Source organism: Desmodus rotundus, chromosome 3, assembly GCF_022682495.2.
Source record: "Desmodus rotundus isolate HL8 chromosome 3, HLdesRot8A.1, whole genome shotgun sequence".
Lineage (NCBI taxonomy): Eukaryota > Metazoa > Chordata > Mammalia > Chiroptera > Phyllostomidae > Desmodus > Desmodus rotundus.
Window position 1 is genome coordinate 31771335 of NC_071389.1, and position 24316 is coordinate 31795650.

The 24316-nt window shown below is 49.5% G+C and overlaps 1 protein-coding gene across 1 annotated transcript in view; it reads right to left on the reverse strand.

Moving 5' to 3' along the window:
- TRABD2B (TraB domain containing 2B) overlaps positions 1-24316 on the reverse strand; it is a 208644-nt gene that overhangs the window by 180603 nt on the left and 3725 nt on the right. The window lies entirely within an intron of this gene.

The following is a 24316-nucleotide window of genomic DNA, read 5'->3' on the forward strand; positions in this document are numbered from 1 at the left end:
TCGGGTTCTACCTGACTCTTTAGAGCCTCTCCCCTCCACTCAGGGCACTGGGCCATCTGACTGTGTCTTCAAAAAATAAATCTTTTTTGTTTCAAGATGTAGTCAGGGACTTTAAACACTGCACATGATTCCTCCTCAATAGTCTTTGATTTTTCTTCCAGGACTTGATCCAGTAGGTTCAACTCCAGCATCAAGGCCAGGCTGCTGTTTCAACCCAAAGCCCCTGGGGAAAGGGGGAATGCCCAGGTCAGATGGGATAATGGAAAGGTTTCCCACAAGGGTACAAGTCGGACTTTCCTGTGAACTTGGGGGCTGCCCCCTCTGCATTTCAAAGTGACGGGAATATCTGGCAGGGTCCAGGACCAGGTTACAGATCCAGACTTGCAACTCAGCATCCCCCTCCTTGTAAGAAATGCCCTTTGGGGCCAGAGAGTCTAGTGAACTCTTGTGGAGGACATCGGGGCAGAGGGAAGACCCCGCCAATGCCCCCTGGCTCGCCTGGGTAAAATCTAACATCTGACTGCCCCTCCCGCCTGTGTCCGGAGGATGGATGCCCAGCTGACCCAGCCCTGGCCCCTCCCCAACCCAGGGAAGAAACCTCTCGGGAGTCTGTTTTGGCAGGGCCTCTGACAAGGAACCCGTTATGTAAATGTGACTTCATATCCTCTTCCCATTTCAGTTCATGGGGAAATGGGGTTCCACCTTCCTTCTTGACACGCTGTGATCTGAGGCTGACTTGCATCAGTGTGAGTCCCTTCCACCTGTAACTGCTGAGTATTCCAGCTTACAGAGAGCTGAGGTACTCAGAACAGGTTCTAGAAACTTGCAGCAGCCCCTGAGTCATGAAGAACAGAGCAAGGAAGGAAGAATTTCCTTCTCTCTATCCTCCCTATCCAGCCAAGAAGACAAGAAGACAATTTTGCAGGCAGACACTCCTCACTGTTTACAAAGGAGGGAACAAACCCAAACAAATAAAAAGCCCAAGCCACGCTCAGCATCACGGCCACACGAAACGATGTGTGTTACTTGAACAACTGTTTGCTGCGGTTTACAAAGAGGCCTATTAAACAGCAGGGAGGTGGCAGGCCTGCACATTTTGACATCTGGAAGCACCATCCAGGCCATGGGAACCCAGGAGGCTGCCCCCTACGTGGACACATGCAGCCAGAGCCTGCCCTGCCACAGGTCTTCTGAAAGGCACTGACCCATGTTTGCCGACAGCTGGGGTCTTCACTTGCCTGTCTGTCATCTGACACCAAAGGAAATGTCACCCATTTCTAGTTGTGTAGGAGGAAGGTCTCACCTTACGAGCCAGGGAGAGACACAACTACACTCAGTTTTCAATGTGGATGATGAAAGCTGGCGCTTCCTAGACTATCTGATGAACATGACAGGAGCCTCAGGAATGTCTTAGCCTGGGCTGTCGAACAAAATATCATAGACTGGGGCCTGAACAACAGGAATATGTCGTCTCACAGTTCAGGAGGCTGGGAGTCTGAGATCAGTGTGCCAGCAAGGCTGGGTCTGGTGAAGTCAGTGTGCCAGCCCTCTCTTCCTGGCTGGCGGATGCCACCTCTGGCTGTGTCCTCACGTGGCAGAGAGCAGCCAGCACAAGCTCTCTGATGTCACTTTGTATAAGGACACTAATCCTGTGTAAGGACTCCACCGTCATGACCTCATGTAACCCTAATGACCCCCCACAGGGGACCCCCCACCATCACCCTGGGGACTAAACATTTTACCACGGGAATTTGGGGAGGACACAGACATTCAGTCCACGAGGGTCGCTAATCTGAACTGCTGGATGTGGTGGGTATGCGGATTTATATTTTGATACCATAGCTTTGCCCGTTCTTAGGAATAGACTTTAAAAATCAAGTCAATACTTCAAATACATACCGTTTAGTATACATCAATTATACTGCAGTAAAGTTGACAAAATTCAAAAATTTAAAACCCAGATCAGTCACTTGACAGATGTTTAAATCCCCTCAAGCAAGAGCCTGGATGAGCAGTTAGTTACCTGGCCTGCGAAAGGCAGCTCCTGTGACGGGAGGTCACGGCCCCCCAGGCAGCTGTCCCCCCGCTGGACTTCTCTGACCATGAGCTGATTCTTCCTCTGTGGAGCTGAAATCGGCCTCCTGGAAGCTTTTATCCGCTAATCTGGGACCCAGAGAGCAGGCTGGATCCCAATGCCCAGAGAGAGTCGTTCGGCAGTGAGATGAACTGAATTACCCAGCCCCGCCCCCCGGCTCGTGAGTGCTCGTGAACAGACGTGAACACACACACACGGTAACACTTCATGCATCCAGAAGTCCCGTATCCAGTAAGTTCCCCTGACCAGAACACATGTTCAAGCAGCCAAACTGACACTACACGGCACTCCTACACTTGACTCTAGAGGAACGCCTCGGCATTTTCATCTGAAATTATTTAGTTTAGCTTTGAACTCACTTTTAATAAATCTGGTTCTCTGACTTCCTAGTTCACAAAAGATTAAAAGCAGCCAATACATTGCAAAGGATACTGGCTCCAACAAGGAGTCAAAATCTTCGGTCTGACTCTGGTGGGGGAGACGGACTCCCAGAAACTGGAGAGGGACAGCAGCCTGGGGTCATCCGGAGAAAAGGCAACCCCTACTACACACCTCCTCCTGCGCCTAGGGCCCCTGGGGATGACACGCAGTCTCCGAGGAAAAGGTAGGCCGACTGAGGAGTTTGCTGTTGTGTCTGCCAAACAGACTCTCAAAACTTCCCATCCGAAGTCGTGTGTCAGCTAACATGATGATACCGAAGGGTCATGACTGTATTATCCAGATAACTCATTTTTGGTAGCAGCGCTCTCTCTAAACTGATGTGGCCTAAATGAAGTGTCGCTGTGTTTATCTCACAGTGTACGATAAGGTTTTCAAGGACAGATACTCCTGATGACTGTAATGCATGGTGCAGCAATGGGCATGTGGTGGGCACCACCCTGGCTGACTGAGTCCCTTGGTTACCGGAACAAGGCAACAAAGTATTGCTGAGTAGAGATACATCACCTGCTTTCATAGTGATAAGAACTGCTAAAATTAGCATATTAATATTTGATTCAAAACAAATAACATCCCTGCCTTGTGATAACAAGGCATTCGTGACCTAGATGCATATTTCCTCATGAATATTTATTTTCAATTCTAATTTACTCACTACATCCTTTTCCTAGAGAACCCAGAAAGGTAAACTGCAGGCTGCTCCCTCCTATGATAGTAACTGGTTTTACTCCCTCCGTCACCCGCGATCGCAAGCTCCCAAACAAGTTGCCGGAAGGTCAGAACCTTAGACATGAGTGGCCAAGAAACTAATAACTCTTAGTCGTCTAGGCAGCGGGAGGAAGTGCAGCTAATGCTAAACAATGGTTAATCCGAAGTCATTCACCTTTGGTTGGGGAACACAGACTCACACCCAGGTGCGTGCATGAGTGTACACACACATGCACCAAGACAACACCACTCCTTGGAATGGCCTCAACCACTCAGCATGTATGAGCCCCAAGGGCAGTGGCACCTGCGGCCTTACATTAGAGGCTGCTCTGTATGAGACAAGGCTGACTCTGGGGGGGCAGAGGGGCTCCTGCAGACCCTCTTTACCTGTCTTATTCCTATTTTCATACCACGCATTACCTTCTAGTCTATTTGATTTACTTATCATGTTGATTATTCGCTGCCTGTCTGTCCCCACTAGAATGTCAGATACACAGGGGCCCGGAGCATTGTTTTGTTTCGGAGCACTCCCCACACAGAGCGGCACTCTGCAGTGATTTGTCGAATGAATGGGAAATGAATGGGTGGCTGATCCTGCCCCCCTGAAGAAAGTGATCGGCCCTGGTAAGCACTTGGTACAATCCTGCAACCAGCAGGTTCTCCTGTGTCCATCATTAATTCATCACAATCTTGTCTCCCAGTAAGCTGAACGAAGCCTCAGAATCATTCTCAACTCACCATTTTGGGCAGAGAGGGGTGATGTCTCCTGACCTGAAGCAGGTTCAAATAAATGCTCGCAAAAAAAAAAAAGAAAGAAAGAAAAGAATTCATGCAAAAAAATAAAAAAATAAAAAAAATAAATGCTCGCTACATGAGTCTGCTCACACAGGCAGGGTCTCCAGAATGCAGCCCATACCAGTCAGGGCCTGCACCACCTTTCAGAGACTCAGTCAGTAGTGCCTTGCTCGAGGTTATGTAGCCAGCAATGGGCAGACTAAGTATTGAACCTAGGCCTATCAGTGGCCATTTAACTGATGAGGAAATAGGCTGGGATAGAGGTCCAAGACTTGCCAGAGTCACACTCTATGGATTTATGAATTACTGAACTATGCACTCGTCTAAGCAAGAGACTGCCTCTCAGTCATCAATGGCTCCTCCTCACTCAGCCCAGTGCCCGGCCCAAAGCAGAATAAATGAAGGTATGAACACAAAGCCTAGAACACTGGGCAGCCTGCTACAAAAGGAAAGTTCAAATATAATTGGAATTCACAAACCTACTATCTCCTGCAGAACCAGTGGTGGATTTCAGCTGGAGGTCAAGTCACATGGTCCTGGTCCTGGTCCTGGGTGAGACCAGAAAAGATGACGCTCACCCTCCATGTGTCCTCATAACCAAGACAGGGGAGCATGCCCTTCCTCGAGGCAGCCCCTTCCCAGTGCCTGCCTTCCACCTCTCCCACTATTCCTCTCTCACATTCCAGCCCTTCCCGTTTGTCAGCCTGAGCCCCATTCCAAAACGTGTGGGGAAGGGTCCCTTGGACATCTCTTGTGGATTTGTTCAGCTTCCAGAACTTATCCATCTTAGGACTTTGACAAACACGGTTAGTGAATGAATGAATGAATATTTGAATTATCAGAGACTTTTATTTTCGAAGTCTTCATAATCAAGCCCATGGACAATTTTGGTACACATGTACTCATTGGACAAACATTCATTAAGTAGCTACTGTTGAAGGGGCATGGTGCTAGGCTCTGGGATGCAGTGGGGGGAAAGTAATAGCAGTTTTCCAACAGGTCCTTTGACCTTAGTCTCCTCTCTTGTTAACCATTCTTTTCGAATTTACCCTTCCATAGTCAGTTTGGATCTCATCCCTCTGTGCTCACCAACTTTCAATGCCTCTTACTGCCTGTAGGAAAATGATCAAATTCCTTACACTGACATTCAAAACCTCCAGAGACTGAGCTGAAACCTACACTGCCAGCCTTACCTCCTGTCCCTCACGCCTTCTTTCCCTCCATTACGTATGTTATGGGCCAGCCACTGCCTGAGGGGCCCTTCTCTCCGGTGCCAGTAAGCTACTGCTGTGTTGCAATACAAACCACCCCAAGGCTTTGTGGCTTAAAGCAATAATTTACTTATTTTCATGGTGGGTCAGCTGGGGGTTGGCTGATCTGGGTTGGCCAGCCGAACGCAGCTCATGTGTCCAGTTCAGCTTGGCCTTTCCTTGTGGGTTTGGCTGTGTTCATCCTGAAACCTAGGCCAGAAGGGCAGTTGCTACATGGGGACATCTTCTTCTCATGGTGGTGGCAGAAGCACAAGAGTGTGAGTTAAGCAACACATTAAGGTTCTGCTTCCTTCATGTCTCATTGGCCAAAGCATGTCACATCACAGAGCCCAAAGTGGAGGAGCCAGGAAGTACACTTTGCCCAACATAAAAAGCAAAGCAAGTCATATGCCCAAACCCTACCTCACTGCAGGCTCGGGGAAGGGGGAGGTGGGGAGTGACTATTTCTGAACTCAATCTCTGCCATAATGAAATTGGTCAGTACAGTAAAAGAAATCAGGTGTTGGAAATGGAAGGCCTGGGTTTGTATCACAGCTACACATCCTATATATTTCTGAGGGCCTCCAACACGGTATACTCCTAAAATACTTTACTCATTCAATACATATGCACTGAAAACCTGCTAGGTGAAGGAATGCTATGGCAGCCCCCGAGCCAGACTGGTGAATAAATCAGGTATGGCCCTGCTCTCTTGGCCCTGTGAATGAATCTCTTAACCCTCTGAATGCCAGCTCTCCCACCCACAAAGTGCAGAGAAACAACCTCACAATACATGAGAAAAGCACGGGAAGTTGGCTTGCGGGCATGCAGTCAGGGTGGAGAAAGGCCTCTACCAAACACCCTTCATTCCGTGATGCCCAGGCTCGTGAATCCTGTTGGCAGTGATCCCTCACCAATCTATGTCCTTAAAACAATTAATTGCCATGTGGTTGTTTCTCATCCAATCAATGAGAATTTATTGAGGTCCACCTTGTGCCAGGCAGACCTGCCCATGCCCAAGTCCCTGCCTCCCAGACATACATTGTAATATGGAAGACAGGCGCCTTCTTCCAGCATATTCTGTCAGCACCCAGCCCAGCACAATGCCCACAATAGGTGCTTAATACCTACCACTGACCAAGACTCCAGAACCTCCTCAATCGCTTTTCTAACTCTTTCCTGGAAACAGCCTCGATGACTGAGATTTCCACCAAAGCCTTCCCATTCACCCAGAAAGAAAAATGCAGTTAATCAAAGCAATCTGGACTTTTCTTTCCATTCCCACCACCCTCCACCGCCCCCTTGGAGTGAAACCTCCCTAAGTGATTAAATGTTATAATAAGGATTTGGCATATTTACCTTGTCTAAGACTGTGCTTTTGTGGTATCCCGTGGAACACAAACAGACTGAAGAGCCAACAGTGAGATGGACTATCAGCAGAGTCCAACCAGGAAAGAAAACAAGAAAACCTCCAGATAAAAAAGGCCCTCTTGGTCTCAGTCGGTAACCTCTAATCACACACAGACGGGGCCATGCATGTAACTAACAGTGCCTTTCCAGCAAAAAGAACGCTCATTAAGCAGTTATAAAAATTATTGCTATTATTAGCAGTATCGTTATTATTACAATAAATTAAATACTGGCTAGAAGTTCAAAAGTCTTTCTTCAGGATCTGGCTCCTTCCAGTTTTTTAGATGCTGGTTCTACTTGGTGGTGATTCTTTATGGCCCAGAGGAGACACTGACCTTCACATCCTCTAGAGAGTGGTTATCATCTTACTTGCCAATCACTCACTCATCTAGCAAATAGTTTTTGAGCACCTATTCTGACCCTATGCTGGTCTATGGACCATAATTTTACCTCTCCAACCCTTTCTCCCTCTAATTCCCTAACAGAAACCTTGGCTCCATGGCCCAGTGCCTTCATGCCTTTCAAGTTGACAGCTGTTCCCATCTCCTCCAGGGAGCCCTCACTGATGCTCCCAGACATCCCTGGGGACATGAGTTCTCTCCCTTGTGGCCAACTGCACAGGTATGAACATGTTACCCACACTTTGTTCCATACCCACCTAGACAGAGACCAGAGCTCGTGCCTAAGATAGCATGACACAGCAGTTGGTGGTCAATAAACACTTGTTGACTGACTATCCTATCAATATAGCTCAACACAAACTGATATATGCTTCATTAGCTGGGACAGACAAAAATTAATTCCTACAGGCTGGGCACTGAAGATGCAGGAAGGTATCCCACTCAGTGCCTGGCACACACTCTGAAGGACCAGTAGGTGGCCAGGCCCCTAAATAAAATAACTGGTACCCTCTTCACGTCCGTGCCTCCTGCCATGGATGTCTGCCATTTGCACCTTATACTTCAATAGTGTGAACTACTGAGGAGAAAGGTGGCATTTGAATCAACAAACAGAACACTGTTCCTACCCTTCCAGTTATGTGATGCATCCCAGAGGGGCTGCTAAGAATGGTGCCAACAAACAGGACTTCTGTGGAGCTTTTCTAATGAACCATCAGTATCTCTATTTTTACCTTTTAAATCGCTCCTACCTCAGCCTCCCCTGATTTCATGTAATAGTACCACCACGTGCAAGCATCCCACCCATTTCTTGTTCTCTCCAGAAGCGACTCATCAGATGCATTGACAGCTCCGCCTCCCAAATCCACTTCTGCCTGCCCTCCCCAGGCCCAAGCCACCACCATCTTTCACCTGGATTATTCCAACAGCATCCATACTGGTCTCCCAGTTTTCTCTGCTCTTGTGCCCAGGGCAGTGCATTCTGCACACCACAGCCAAAGCCATCTTTTATACCTAAAAGCAAATCAGATCTTCCCCCACTTTAAACCAATGGCTTCCACCGTTAAAATAAAATCCAAACACCTTCCTATCGTCTGTAGGCCTAGTAAGATCTCGCCCCACCTTCCGTCTGCTCCAACCCCTGATGCTGTTCCATGCACACAGCCCTCCAGTCACTGCATCCTTTCTGTTGTTTAACTGGGCCTCAGGGCCGTGGCATATGCTTTTCCTCTGCCCAGGATGGGCTTTCCCCCGGTGTTCACAGCTGGCTCCTCCTCGCCCTCTGGATGAAGCTGGAAAGGCACCTTCTCCTGACAGCTGCTCCTCTGGGCCCCCCTCCATGCCCTAGCACTCTGGCCCCTCTCTAGCCTACTGCCTTTTTTTTTCCTTTATATACCTCATCATGATTTAAAGTTATGTATTCACTGTTAAACCCTCACTTTAATGAAAGTTCCATGCAAGAAAATGAACTTTTCTGTCTCATTCAGCACTATATGGGTGTTTTTAGCATGTGTAACAGTGCTCAGCACACAGGGAGCATTCAAAGGACATTGACTGAGGGGGCACAAAACTCCCCACTCCTTAGGTGTGGGCTGCCCATAGTGACATCTTCCCAAAGTGCAGAGTATGGAAGGGTGTTAAAAAGGGTAACGTTGCTGTAGAGAAACCTGACAGACAGTGCTTCAGCCCAGATCAAGGTTAATATAAACAGTGGTAAGTCACGTTGTTAGTGCATGCCGTTGATATAATATGTCCTGTATCTGTAATCTTCCTCCCCCAAACACGTAGCCCCGGTCTCGTCACAAGAAAAACATCAGACAAATCCCAAATGAGGAGCAAATATCTGATCGGAGTCACTGAGCAGTCTGCGTATTTCCACACATGTGAGCTCCATTAATCCTCACCGCCATTCCAAGAAGGTAGGCACTTCATCCCCACTTTACCTATGTGGAAACCGCAGGGCTCAGAGAAGGAACTTGTCGGCAGCCACACAGTTGCCAGGCAGAGAAACCAGAACCCCAAGCCCAGGACTGTCTGCTTCCTTCCCTGGGGCTCTTTCCTGAGCACAAGAATGGCCTGAATGGAATGAAATGAAATGAAATACGATACAACTCAGCACAATACAACGCGACACAATGAAATGGGAGGAAGCAGGGACCCAGAGGAAGGCCAGGCTCCAGGAGACACTGGAAGGGAGAGGAACGAGGAAGGAGTAGACGAGGATGCCTCTGGGATTCTGAGTCAGGGAGAACAGAAGTACCATTCACTGAAAGGAATGGAAAACAGGATCTAAGGGAGGAGAGAAGGGCCCTGGTGTGTGTGATCTTGGGCAAATTGATTTACATCTCGGGGTCCATATTTCTCATCGGGACAGGGGTGAGAATGGCCACCCATCCCATTTGATCTAAGTGATGTAAAGAGTGATGCAAAGGTAGTCCTTTGCAAAGCAAAAGTGACAGAACCAGAAAGAAGGCAGCCCAACCCAGCGGCCTGGGCTGGCTGCAGTCTCCCAAATAAAATGACTGGCTGGCTTTCCCAAAGATAAAAATGCAGAATTTAGGTCAGCACACACAGAGAATCTCGCTTTGTTTACAAGAGACAGAGAGTGGGTGTTCCTATTAAATGCCTTTGAATTCCAGCGATGATGAGAGACCCAAGGCTGTTTACCACTTTGGGTATTTACTTTTCTCATATACAAATCAGCTCCGGGGCCGTCAGCACAGACGCCACCTCACAACCAGGCCCTCTGACGTCCCTGCTCTTACCCAGTGCCTACACATGGTTTGAATTTATTGGTTTTAGCAGCTTTCATTTATACTGTGTGTGGATCACAAAATGACCAGCAAACAGAAGCTCTGATCTGTGCCCTGGAAAAAACACAGAAGCGTGAGGAAGAGGGTCGAAGAGGAGGTCTGGGCAGATGCCTTCAGTCCTAGAAGTGGCTTCCACCCACGGGGCGGGGGGGCCCTGTGGCAGCCCTTAAGGCCCCTGTGGGATTGCAGGATGAGCAGCAAACCACAGCCCCACTGGAAGACAGTCAGAGCATGAGGGAGAGAAGGTGCGCAACGGCCACAGCCACCAAAGCCAAACGCCTGGGTACCTCAGTGGCCATGGCCACCAAAGCCAATCACCTGGGTACCTCAGTGGCCACAGCCACCAAAGCCAAACACCTTTAAATCTGGGAATAATGCAGAGGTACAGCTGGGGACTTCTGTTTCCCACCCAGATACTCAGGCAATGATGTATGATACAGGCGGTAATTTTACAGCTACCCACAGCCTCGAGCGAGTACTGGGAGCCAGGCCCTAGGCAAACCCAGATTCATTAGATGAGGTTCCTGCCCTCAAAGAACTTCAGGCTATGGAGAAGGCAGACACGTAAACACATAAAAGACAATAAAATAAAAAATGCCCTTTTCCAGTAAGGTCAGAGCCAGCTGAGAAAGTGGTTTTGGAGCACTGGGGTGCGGTTTCCAGTTTACCAAGCACTCACACCCGCTCAGGGGGCTCAGGGATGGGCGGAACCTGCCTGGGCTCCGGCAGCTGACTCCAATTCAGCGCTTGCGTAATTTACAGACCGTTTACAGACCGCAGATCCTCCCACCCCCCCACGTCCACTTGGGGAGCATTCAGAAAGAACCTGCCTCACCCACTCCCACTTTGGACAGGTGGAATCCCCCAAATGGGTCATCCAAATGGATCACATGAAATGCAGACATGTTATCCTTCAGTAGCTATTTTAGAAATGGTGATCAGGGTCTCAGGCTTCCTCACAAGAGGCCCTGTAATATACTTAATTACGGCTGGTCACTCAACCACCAGACCACTTTTACGATCTAGTTTTTAAGAGAACCACCCCGTCCCCACTCTGAGTTCCTTTTCAGTCTGTCTCCTTTGGCCCAGGAGTAGTAGTACATCCTGGATCTGATGATGGAAATGACCCTCACACAGCAGCTCCTTCCTCCAGACCAGGGACTTGAGATTTCCAGGCAAGGCTGCTGAGATGCTCTCATTTGATGAATGACTGTATTACAGAACACAGGCGTGGGCCCCCCAATGCACTCAGGGTCAAGGTCAAACTTCTTAACACGGCTTAGGAGGTTTTCTTCACGTGGCCCAATTCCGCAGTCTATGTGCCTCCTGCAAGAATTCTGCACCTGGAACAATCTCACCTGAACCCCCACCCCCATACATGGTGCTCCTTCTGAGCCCAGGGAACACCTCTTTGTCCCTCAATACTGAGCTCAGGTGACATTGTACTGCCAAGCATAGTATAAGTATAGGTGTGAGTACCTAGCCAAGCCAGCTACTCATAAGGAGAGGTCTGCCTATTGTATAGAAATTGAGCATCTTCACCAGCAAGGAGAACTCCTGGACAGCAAGGATGCTCTCTATCCTGGTAGCTCTCGTGCGACCTCCAGAGGACCAATCAAGTCCCTACAAAGCCCCAGCTGCCAGGGGATGGGGACTTGGGGTCAGGGCTCAACAATGACAGACAGGTGAGAACTGACCTACTGTCCAGCTACTGTGGCAAATTGAACAGAGACTCCTTGGGGCTGGTCCCCAATCCTTCACCCACACTAGAGCTCTGTGGAGAAGTGCCCAGCCATGCAGACGGGTGCTGTTACAAACTGACAGCCTCTACTTTTATTGGCCCTCAGCCTGTTGAGCCATTCCTTTACCTGCCAAGGTCAGCTTCTGCTCTCGATCCCCACACAGCCTCTGTCCTCCCAACCCTCCTCACCCTAGGTCCTGGCAATCAGACCACCTGAGTTCCCTCCTTCCCAAAGCAGCAGCCTTCCTCAGGAGTCTGAGGTCTGTCAACTCCCTGCCCTCCCCATCTTTCATACTTCCAGTCGCAGAAAAAGAGCTGCCCTCCTCCCCAGCCATCAGATTCCAGTCCCTTTTCATTAGATACGGAGAGGTTGAGAGCACAGGCTCTGCAGCCTGACTTCCAGGGTTTGAACTCTAGATCCACCACTGGTTGGCTGTGTGACCTCACGTAAGTGAATTAACCTATCTGCACCTCAGTTTCCTCACCTGTAAAATGGGGCTGAATAATAGAGTGGACCTACAAGATTGTGGTGAGGATTAAGTGGGGTGGTGCATGTAATGGACTCAGTCCTGTTCTTGGCACTCAGCTGTGAAGCACCTCTCCCTGGGGTCTGTGCAACCCCTCCCTTCCACACGAGCCCCATATTCATGACCTGGAACTAAGCCTGGGCCAGTGTAGTTCCCCCTACTGCTTGTTAAACAAACAGAGGGATGAATAGATGGGTGAACAGTTTCATAGTAACAAATTCAATTCCCTACATATATACAGGATATTTCTTTGGGAGAAACAGAAAATGGAAAATACCTGCACGCTAAGTACTGAGAGCACAGAATACTTGAGAGTTATTCACACCCTTCCCAGTCTTCATCCCTTGACTGTCCCCACAGCTCTGAGTCGCTTCCAGCCCACGTGCACAATCGATGGAAAGGACCCTCAAAGAGGGAACCACCCCAGGTCATGGATCTAACCCCTTGGAAGAGCTGGGCCTCAACCCAGGTCTCCATCCTAAACTTTGTGATCCCTCCTTTTGATGTGTCCCCACTCCTGGTAGCCGTGGGAGATCACAGGGAAGCTGAACCAGAATGAATAGGACCCAACATTACACACTGCAGATGGCCAGAAAAAACAGACCATGTTCGCAGTTACCAGACTAAATGGTTCCCATCGGGTCAACCAGCCACCATCCTTGATCTGGACCAGGGTCAGTGTGTGAGAGACTGAAGGATCCAGAGCTGTCTTCTCTATGGGATGGGATTCACCTCAAATCACAGACAGTATGAAATTGGGCCAATAACAATAATTAAAATAACATGACTTAAACCACCACAATTACCACTCATTACCTCTAGCTGTGTGCCAGGCACCCAGCTATGTGGTTTATACGCATTACCTCATTCACTTCCCACAACACACCAGGGGGTAGAGATTGTTGTGAGCCCCGTTTTATTCTGGAGGTGGAAACAGACCCTCAGCCGCCCGGCCTAAGTGGCGGAGCTGGAATTCCAACTCTAGTCCAGTCTCTCTGTTCTGGCATCAAAAGGCCCAATTAGAAACTCTGGCTCCATCGTTTTGCACAAAATACTTGGCCTCCATTTCCTCAAAATGGGGAAAAGAATACTTACCTTTCAGGGTTGTTTTAGGAATTCACTATGACAAACCCGCAGCACATAACAGGCCCTAACTAACAATGGTTCTCCTGGGAAGGGAAGACTAAGCCCAATGGAGGGGGGGTAGCAGCACTTTTCTTTGCGTACCCTCTGCATCGTCTCATCCTGGCACTTCCCTCCTGAACAGTCTCCTTCTCTCCCGATGGCCCTTCCCAGTCCCATCGCCAGGGGTCCCAATCCTCTTCAACCCACAAGGTCTACATCAAGAATCCTGCTTTCCTTTCTCACTACCCTCTCCACAAAACTACAATGATGGAAGCAGAATAATATGAAATCACCTGCGAGACCACCAGCAGGCCATGGTGTGGGGTTTATGTAGTCCCGGGTCAACTAGTCATCCCATTCAAGGTCAAGCACAGTAACCAAGTATTATTACCACTGAGGGCCCAAAGGTCTCAATTTATCCATCACATGACAGATCCACTGCTCTACAGGCTGCATCTCAGCCCCCACAGAGGGTCTGGTGCTCAAAAATGCACCATAATCCCATGGATGCCGTAGCTTCTCAGCTGGAGAAATACATGCCACAGGGACCACTGAGAGCCCAAACAGGGGTGGGGGTGGGTGGAAGACAAGGGACAGGACTAGTCTAGCTCTTTCGAGGTGTCCTCGTGGGGGTAGGGAGGAAGGCTGGAATTTGCAAACCAGGGTGCAAAAGGTTGGAGTCATCATTGCCAATTGGGCTTTCTTCCCTTCTCAAACTCAGGGCTGAGAAGCGCAAGAAAGGGGTCTCCTGGGCTGAGGCTAAAGGATGAGCCAGAGAGATTTCCAAAAGGCTTTTTCCACAGGAACCTGACTTTCTACAAAGGACTTTCAAATGGGACCTGTAGCTTAATTTGTGAACTACCTAGAAGGCACACTAAGTCCCCAGGAGATAAAACTGGCCAGAAAACTTTAAACAACCTTAGAGGAAGGAAACCGGTAAGCCCTTTGAACAGACTAGGGGAAAAAGGGCCTTGCTTTTTGTTTTTTAGCAGCTTCTTAATCTTTTTTCTTAATTGATTTTAGAGAAAGGAAGGTGTGGGGGGGTTGGGGGGGAGAGAGAGAGACCTGTTTGTTGTTCCATTTATTTATGCATTCATTGGTTGACTCTTGTATGCGTCTTGACTGGGCCTAGCCTTTTATCTTTGCACTGTACCTTCACAGGGCAGGGCTGGCCTGGCTGTGGAGAGGAGGGCTTGGCAGGCCCAGAGGTGCTGGCCCTGGGGGCTTGCCTGCCACTGAGGTCCCCAGTGAGGTCTCCAGGCCTGTGGGTAGGGGGTGGGGTGGGCTGTGTAGGGAGGTGCGCTGCCCTTTCAGGAAAAGAGCCCCCAGCCTAAGGAATCCAGTCAGGGAGGCAGATGCACAGCCACGTGGCCTGAGCAGCAAAACAGGCTGGGCCGAGAGAGGCCTGCCACGTCTCTGCGCTCTGCCTAGAGGGGCACGTGGCAGAGGCAGAGGTGGCAGGCAACAGTCAGGTGGTTCCATTCAGCCTTGGCTTGTCACAGCCCAAGCAGACAGGCCAAGCTGAACTTTGCACAAGCTGCACCTCTCCACTCCTAGCTCTGGCATACGCACCTCCCTTGTCCTGGGCCTAGAACCCTTCAGCATTTACCTGCTAAGTTTTACCCCTTCAGTTCTTGGCTTCACCTCAGTTTCCTCCAGGAAATCCTCCCAGATCTCCCCAGGACTGGGAAGTATGCTGTCTTCTGTGCTCCCACATCACACCACTTTGCCCCCCACTGCCACCCTCATCCTGGCACAGTGTAAGGCACCTCTGCCTTACACTGCCCGTTTCTCTCCCCACCCAGAAGGGGAGCCCCTGGGGTAGAGCATCGTCATTCTTGTTCACTCTTTCTCCGGTACATATCCCAATGTCTGGCACACAGTAGAAACTAGAAACCATTCCTCGAATTGTACAATGATGCTAATTTAAAAATACAGTAATAGATACAGAGAACAGACTAACAGTTGTCAGAGGGGGAGGGGAGGGGTGACTGGGTGAAGAAGGTGAAGGGATTAAGCAGAGGAAAAACCCTCATAGACACAGACAACAGCTTGGTAATTACAAGAGGGATGGGGAGTAGGGGGAGGTAGAAGAGGGGGGGTAAGTGGGCATGGGAGAAGACTTGGGGCAGAGAACACACAATACGATATACAGATATGTGATAGAATTGTATACCTGAAACCTATATAATTTTAGTAACCAATGTCACTCCAATAAATTCAATAAAATAAGTAAGTAGTAAAAAAATAAAAAAAACTCAAAATAAAAATACACTAGTAACTACGAGCTAGTGTTTAGTGAGTGCTCCTTGTGTATTTGAGACTATAGTACTGTGCTTTATACTAATCAGTCCTCACAGCAATCGGATGAGGTTGACTAATGAGGAAACTGAGCCAGGGGAAGGTTACATAACCAGCCCAAGGTTACACTCCCAGTAAGTACAATGATTCTCACATGGAAGGAGTGTTGAGCTGTGGAAGCACCCCAGCTGCCCCTCAGCTGAGTCAGCACCATGCTGTGTAAATTTATTTAAGACCAGTTCTTGGTTCAAAGGCAGAATCAGACCAGGAAGTTCCTCTGAATGAGGGACATGGAGAGGGAGCTTTATGCAGAGAACACAGACTCAGAAGGTAAGAGCAAATGAGAAGTAAATTTTAATGCTTCCCTCTGCCCTTCCTGACCCAAAGGGAAGCAAAGGGAGAACCCAAAGGATAAAAGGTGACTGAGTGTCAGCAGGGAATACTTGCACTGCCTACAGGGGAGGAGAACAGTGGTCAGGCACTGACCTGAAAGCCTGCAGCATTCCCCAAGGAAGCCACATTGCCTCTTCAGGGGAGGGTCATACTCCAGCATCAGGTGCCCCTGCAGAGATCGCACAAGTCCTAAGGACCCAGGCTGTCACCCAGAGATGGCCTCAGGGCTCTGACTTGTATGGACCTTGTCTGGTCACCTTCTGGCTCTTTTTAAGGGTGGTCAGGTATTCTGGGTGACCCGCGCACAACTCACCTACTGTTGAGGACTAAATGTGCACCAGGCTCCCTGATTCATGTGTTGAAGCCCTAACCTCCAATACCACACTATTCGGAGATGGGTACTGCGTGAGGTACTTAGGGTGAGAGGAGGTCATGCTGGTGGGGCCTTCATGACGGGATTCATGTCTTTATAAGAAGAGACACCAGTGAACTTACCCTTAACCCCAACTCATACCTCTCCACATCTCCCTCTCTCTCTCAGAAGGCAGTTGTCCGCAAGCCACAAACAGAGCTCTCACCAGACCCCAACCAAGCTGGTGCCCTATTGCAGACTTCTAGCCTCCCGAGCTGTGCAAAGGTCAATTTCTGTTGTGTAAGCCTCTCAGCCTATGGTATTTTGTTATGGCAGCCCAGGCAGACTAAGACGCCCACCAGTCCTTTTAAAACACAATGTAACTTTGCAATATATACAAATATACAGTCATTACGTTGTACATCTGAAACGAATATGTCAATTATACCTCAATGAAAAATTACGAAAGAAAAGGAAAACAACCCACAATGCTAAAAGCCAATCTCATCATTGCACCTAAATGCAAACTGCTGAGCTATGGTCAGGTGGCATCAGCCCATAGGGACAGTGCAATCTTGTGACGATGAATAAAAGTCTGGCTACAAAGGCCATTTGTTTGAAGAGTCCGGACTTTTAAAGAGGACTGCCCTCAGGAGCCCTTGCTACATCATAGGAGTAAGAGTTTGCCAGACAATAAAAACTGGGAAGGTAGAGCGAACAGCATAAGCAAACGCATGGAGTCATGACCAAGGTTTGTAGGTGAGATGCAGGGAGGGAGGCAGAACTAGAACAGGTCAGCACTGCAGGAGCCCCAAACCAAAGCAGCAAGTAACAGGTCAAATTAAACATTTAAAAATAAAAACAAAGTGGGAGGATGGGGTAAGCCTGGAGAGGCTCACGTGTGCTCTGAGGAGTAAAGAGTGGGAAAAAAGAAGGCTTTGTTTGCAACTAAGAGATGAGGAAGAGAAAACATTTTCCAGGTCAGAGAGAGATCAATCCAACAGGGACCCATGGATTCCTGACCAAATGGGCCAACATTAGTACAGAGGCATCTGCAGGGCTCAGGTGGGACGTCTAAAGGCTTTCTATGCACGTGGAGGCCAAGATGCAGTCTGTTTTTAGCATCCAAAGCGGCCAACATCGCAACCAGAGAACGCTCCACAAAGCCCCAACTTCAGACCTGGAGCACCTTTGGCCTAATTTTGTAGTCAATTGTAAGCATTTTTTAAACTAGGTTTTGAATCTGGGTCTATTAGGAAAGAAAAGACTGCCTCAGTCATCATTATAATATAAAGCAAAACATGTAAATGCTGAAAGAATATCATAAAATGTCATTTAAAAAGTTCCACAGACAGGAAGGATATATGTGGCTGGGGCATCGAGAACACTTTTGGACCAAGTCTTCCCGAGCAGATTGGATGTAGCAGCATTCTGGGAAGACTTCCTAGAGGAGGTATAGCTTTGAGTGGAGCCTTGGAAAATCTCCTAGGATTCAGAAGTGGAAGAGAAAAGGAGGAAATTCCTGGAGAGGGAGGGGGCCCAGCACAAGCAACAGCGCTTCCAAGCGTGGGGCAACAGTTTTGTGTTCCAGCGGCTACACAGTGCGGATTGAAAGGCCTGCAGATCCTGGAGTTGCTGCTCGGCTAGACGGCTTGGCAGCCGCCAAGCAGAGCTGAAAGCTGGGCCACCGGCTGCCTGTGGATTAAGTGGGCGGACAGAGAGCCAGTGATGGGAGATAAAAGGGAGTGAAGTGGATAATATTTAGAAGCAAGCTTGAGGGGGAAAGAACGCCGGCAGCTTGGATGGCAGGCTGCGGCGCTCGCCGCATTCTTCAGTTTCCTCCCTCGGAAAGCTGCATTACCAGGCGACCTCTTCCTGGCTTGCAGAGATGTCCAAATGGGAACTATTAACAAAGGCACGCTCCCATTTTTATCTCCGTCACAAAATGCTTCAGCGCTCAGGCTTTCTGTCTCGGGCCGGGAGGGCTGGTGGGTGTGTTGCGGGAAGAAGATCAGTGGGTTTTCGGACCGGGCTTCTTGAAATTCTTGAGAATAGGTCCCTTCCAATTCTAAAACTTTAGAACTCTGTGACTATGAGCTGAAAATTCTTCAAAGCTGAGAGGGTAGGATTTCACAATGTGAAGATTCTTCGAGTCCAAAAATGCCTCTGAGCCTAACGTTCTAAGATTTCACCATTCTTAGATTCCCTGAGCCTCTGAGTTCCGGTTTGGGGTTCAGAGATTCTGTAATTCTGGAAGAGTTCATTCTATACACTTCTAATTTTGAGACTAGAATATTTCATGATCTTTTGGTCACCTCTAGCTTTCTCACTCTCCTTCGACAGAGGCATCTAAGCCATCTGGTACATTGGCTTCTGAGCTTGTTTTTCCTCCCAGGTTGTGTTAATACATTAAATGTTAAAGTCTGAGGTAACCAGGTCAGGGAGAGCGGACAGCGCTGGCCACCCCAGTGGGGGGCACTTTGCAAACAGCTCTCTGGGCACAGACAGAGTCTGAGAATACACATGCCTAGGGGTCAATGCTAGCAGGTCCCCCAAGGGACTTCCATACCACGTGACGCACCTTTGCTGAACAGCTCCCAACCACAGGACTCAGTGTGGGGGACACAGGCGTGACACTCTACAGAGACCAGGGTGGAGATGGGGCCAGAATAAGCCTGGTTCCCAGTCCAGGAGCTGGAGTTAGTGCACCCTAGGCCAGCCTGTGTTCTGATTCTACACTGACTGAGGACCTCTCACTCTATAGGCGATTTCTGAGGACATGAGGACTCAGCACGGTCTGAGGTCCTCAGGGGTGCCCAGGTGCTGATCTCTCACTCGGGAGGACACAAAGATCTGATGGGAAGCCACCAGCAGGGACTAGGGCAGTGGACTCGAGGGACAATTAGTCAGTGCTGCTGTGACTGCCACGGAGGCTCAGAGAAGACGGAGGACTCAGAAATGGTCATTCTTGAGAATGGGAAATGAGAGACAGGTTCTGAAAGAACCTGAGAAATGAGAGACAGGTGATAGGAAGGGAAAGGGGGAACGGGGTCTCCATGTGAGGTGTGGAGAACCAGGACACAGGACAGGCCGATGCACAGGTGCTCCAAGCCTCGGTTTCCGCAGCTGTATGAAAGGAGAGATGATACCTCCTGTCCCTGACTAGTCAGTGAATTCTCTGCAGGAAAAACTAGACTGTTCCCAGGTCTCTGCTCCCAGCATTGCGCTGGCCTGACAGTAAGGTGCTCCAGGTGAATGAGGAGAAAGTGAGGGAGAGGAGTCCTAATGAAGAAAAAGGCTCCAAGGCTGGGCAGCTGTCCCACAGACGGTGCTGCGACAGGCTGGGGCTCTCTCTGCTCTGCAGACCGCAGCAAGAGTCAGCGGGATCACCCACCAGAACCAACAGCCTTCTGGACAATCAGGTATCAGCGACGGCCCACCAAAGACTGCCAGCCCCGCCCAGCTGCAGAGGACTCAGGCTCAATAGCTCAGGGTGGCTCAGGGTTGCCAAGATATGGGGGGGCCAAAGATGAGCACGGCAAAAGTCAGAACTGGGCCAGCCCTGAAAATCCCCTAGTCGATGCTCTTGTGGAACAGAGGGGACAACCTAAGCCCAGAAAGGGAAAAGGACTACCCCAGAGTCACAGGTAAAGTAGGAATAGAGCCAGGGAGGCTAGAGCCTGCCTTGTATTTGAGCAACCCACTTGATGATTTCCAGTTTTGTATTCTTGTAGGAAGGCGGGGACCTATTAAAGGTAAGGAGGGGGATCTTCACTTACACAGTCTTCATTCATTCACTAGTGCTGGGTGGTGGAAGGAAAGGAAGCAGGGATACTCGTATCATGGTTTCTGACCATTCATTCTTCCTCCAAATACTTAATTGAGCACCTAATTATGTATGCAGGCCCTGCAGGGTGTGAATATAGGAGCTCTGACTATAAACCAAAGAGACCCCCTTTACTGAACTGGGCCTGCTTGGCCTGGGTCAGGAGTGCCACCTTCGCAATGGTCTCTCGGCAAGCTGGGGATGCCTTAGGGAATTCCAATTGTAGAATCACCTTCAGATCCAATTTGTAGGCCAGGGGGAAATCAGTGTGGGCACTTTCTGATTATCTAATTCTATATATCCATTATTATATTTTTAGCAAGATATGACAATCTCCCACCACTCAAACACACACCCTTAACATCACCAGATAATGCCTTCCGACTATTAAAAACGAAAACCACGCCAGCTCTCACATGCCTAAAACAGCATGGACTCTGGCATCAGCCCCCCCACCCCCAGTTTGAACCCCGAGTCCTCCTGGCCTGGCTGGGTAATCACAGCCAAATGACTTAACCTTTGCAAGCCTCAGTTTATTGTCTGTGAAGGAGAGATGATGGGATGTCTTGTCACATCTCTGCGAGGTTTGGAGATGATGTACTTACAAGGTCTAATGCAGCGCCCTGTACAGAGACAGAGCTCAATAAAAGATGATGGTGGGGTTTCTAACACCCTGGTGAGGGGGGTGTGCTATTTTACAAACACTTTGAATAACCTTGGCAGCCATGCCCAAGTGTTTAGGCTCTGCACACACTGGATGGGTGACACCCCATGTTCATGAAAACAAGCAAGGGACAGAAGGCAGGGTCCTCGTTTTCTCCTTATGCCTCAGAGAACCACATAACTTAAGAGGGCCTCTCCCGCTGCTCCTCCACCTACGGGTGGGGGAGGACTGAGGCCCCCTAGAGGGGGAAGGAGGTCTCCTAATCAGCCCAGCGAGTTAGTGGCAGCTAGTACCAGTCCCTGGAGGCAGCTGACAGAGCTGATTGAAATCTGCAGGTCCCGAGACTGTCATAAGATCTGGACGCAAGGCTCAGGTACCCACAGGCCCCTGGGGGCCGGGGCCACCACCCCCCTTATTACTCCAGCTTTACTCTGTTCTACAAAGGATGGGCGGGGACATGGCTGCTAGGCGAAGGTGGTTAAAGGGCAGAGATGAGGCTTCCCTCCTCTCTCTTTCTCGGCCTGGAGCCGGCCCAGACTCTTCCAAGCACGAGACCTACATCTAGGTAGTCATTTTACCTTCTCAATAATCTCCCACATGTAGTGTCTTCTCACGTCCTCCCCAAACCAGCTCAACTGTGAAAGGCTGGTCCCTGCTGCCCCTTATGATAGATAGGAACACCAAAGTTATGCACAAGTCCTTGGCTTTCGAGCCAGAGCTGGGACTGAAATCTAGAGGCAAATCTTCTCTCTCTCATCCTACCACACTGAGCTGTCTGCAACACAGCGGGGAAATCTTTAGAGGACCTGCCTTCACCATCCCCACTCCAGCCCCAAGGCCAAAAGAAATGATTTTTCTATAGGTATAAATTTCCCAAGAAGTAAACTTTTAAGCCCTCAAGTCCTAAAGGGCAGAAAGAAACAAGAAAGGACTGAAGGGAGGAGCGCAAGAGGACACAAAATACCTGGTCATATGGGGTGGCAGGAGGAGTGCACCCTTCATTTCCAGGCAGGCAGACGGGCTCTGTTCCTTGTTAACCATGTGACCTTGGGCAAGTCCTCCAACCTTTCTGACTGCTCACCTTAGAAAACCACAGGGTTGTGAGAATCCAACAAGATGGAAAAGCATATGGAGCTTCCTGCACACTGCCAGGCACGTGGAACTGATTATAACCGTCCCACGGAATGTCAGGCCTGGAAGGGACTTGGATGATGACCTCATCCTGGTGTCTCATTTCACAGACAGGAAAAGCAAGGCCCAGAGAGGGGAACTGACTTGCCCAAGGACACACAGCAAACTTATGGTGATGCTGGGTCTAGCACACTCAGTTTATATTAAAATCACAGACCAGAGCCAATGAGCCCAATCTTCCAAGCTGTTTAGAGAGGGAAGAAAGTTTTTTCAGTAGTTCCCCAACCCATAGAGTTCCAAATGTAAGCTTCCTTCCTCCACTTAACAAGAAAAAATGTGGTGTTTCTGCCCAGAAGAAAATATAAAAATTTGAGAAATACTCAAATTAAAACTAAAATCCCAGGTCTCAACAAAAGCACTCTCTTTTAAGGCTTCTATTTCCCGCCTTCCTCTTTCATTGCCACCCCCCCCCCCCAAATATTTTGCAATAACAGTAATGCTGAGAGGAAAGAAAAAAAAATAAAAATCTGATGCACTTAACAGATATTTTGGTACAATAATGCATCACAGATGTTCATATCAAACTGTGCACGCGTGCATACAATTTTACTGAGAAGGCTGTTGCATTTCTGACTTTGGGGGGGGATCCCTAACAACCCCATCCACCCAAGCTCTGGGATCCCCCTTCCCAGTTAGCCCAGGGCTGCCCATGGGGATGGAGGAGAGATTTCACCACCTCGCTCCAAAATGATAACGGGACAAATTGGTGGGGTCGGACACTCTGGCAGGTGGTGAAGGGTGTGGAGATCAGGGCACGGAGAGGAGCCCTGTTTTCTTTTGTTTGGGACTTGCTTCCTGCAGCCCTCTTGACGAGCTGGACCCAGGAACAGTTGGAAGAGCGGGCCCAGGCTGGTGACGGGGTGGGCGCATTTTTGAAACCAGAGATTTGAGTCCGTTTGATCTTCAAACATGGGCTTTGGAGACTGTCAGCGGGCTCCTCGCTGGCCGATGAATGGCTCTCAGGAACTTTTCCTAAAACACAGCCTCACACACTTTCCAGCAAATGTTTTCAACCTACCAAAGCCATCATTTGGTGGAAGAGCAGTGTTTCCAGACCCCGAAGAAAGATAGTTTTGTTGTTTTAAGAGAGACAGATTAAAGCCAGAGGCTGTTTAACCAGAGCATTTGTGCGCTCCCTTCAGCTCTTGTGGATTCCTCTGTGGTTGGTACAAAGAGGGGGTCCCCTGCCTCCCCAGCCTAAAAGAGATGTTGAGGCCAGACGTGAGGCCTCTGAACAGGAGGCCTCCCACAAGCCTCCCTTCAAAATGAGATGGGCGGTGAGCACTGGGGAGCCCACGGCAGATAATATCAGCTCTCGAGGCTGGCAAGGGAAAAGTCACTTCAGAGAGAGAAAGCCGGTATATTCAGAGGAATCAGCGCTGGGCCAGAGAATGCACAGGATTTTCCCCCGTGGAGAAGGAGTCAGGCGTAGTCAGAACCCTGCGGGGCGTGACTAACTGCCCCAATATTCCTGCCACCGGGGCCCTCTGGGTAAGGACTCCACAATTATGGGAGAGCCAGCAGGAGAACCGACAAACCCGCCTTTCATTTGGCCGGCAAATCAATCTGGCTTCTTACCTCCCTGGGGACAATATTGCATTTCCCCTGGAAAAACAAAGGCCAGAGATCTCTGAAGGGGGATCAGTTTCTGCTGCTGTTTCCCTGGTGAAGAGCTTGCAACATCTCTGGAACAGCAAGCAGTTCTGGTCCCAGTGGTAGTTTCTGGCCTGGCCAGGCCAATTTACAGGCCATCTCCTTAACAGAGCGAGAGGAGCATGTGTTGGGGCCTCGGAGCAGGAGCCACCAGCCCTGATGCAAGCCCCCACCCCAGATAGACAGGCTGATCTCAAGGCACAGATGTGAATTCATTGTTCCCAGGGCCTCAGAGTTGAGTTTGGGGCCAGTGAGTTGCGAGTGACCTCTGCCCATGGGGACAGGGCTTTTAATGACATTTTGCTGGATCAGGTCTCTGGCAGCCAGAGACTTTAAACCTCTGAATCTCCTCCCCTCTCTCTGCCCCCAATTCTAGTTTCAGAAATCAGAACTGTCAACCTGTAAGTGAACACATTTCTCTGAAATTATTAACCCCAAAACTATCCTGGCTGGCTTTCTCCCAGCCTAGGGAGGCAGTCCGAGGGTCGCCTGGCGCTTTGCAAAGGTCCGAGAAATTCGACCGTGCTAACGTCAACCAGCAAGCTGTCCACACCAGGTCCACTCTCTGCGCCCACCCTGCCCCAAGGCCCAGGCTCCGGATCCCCCCCTCTCTGCGTCCTCTGTTTACATGCTGCT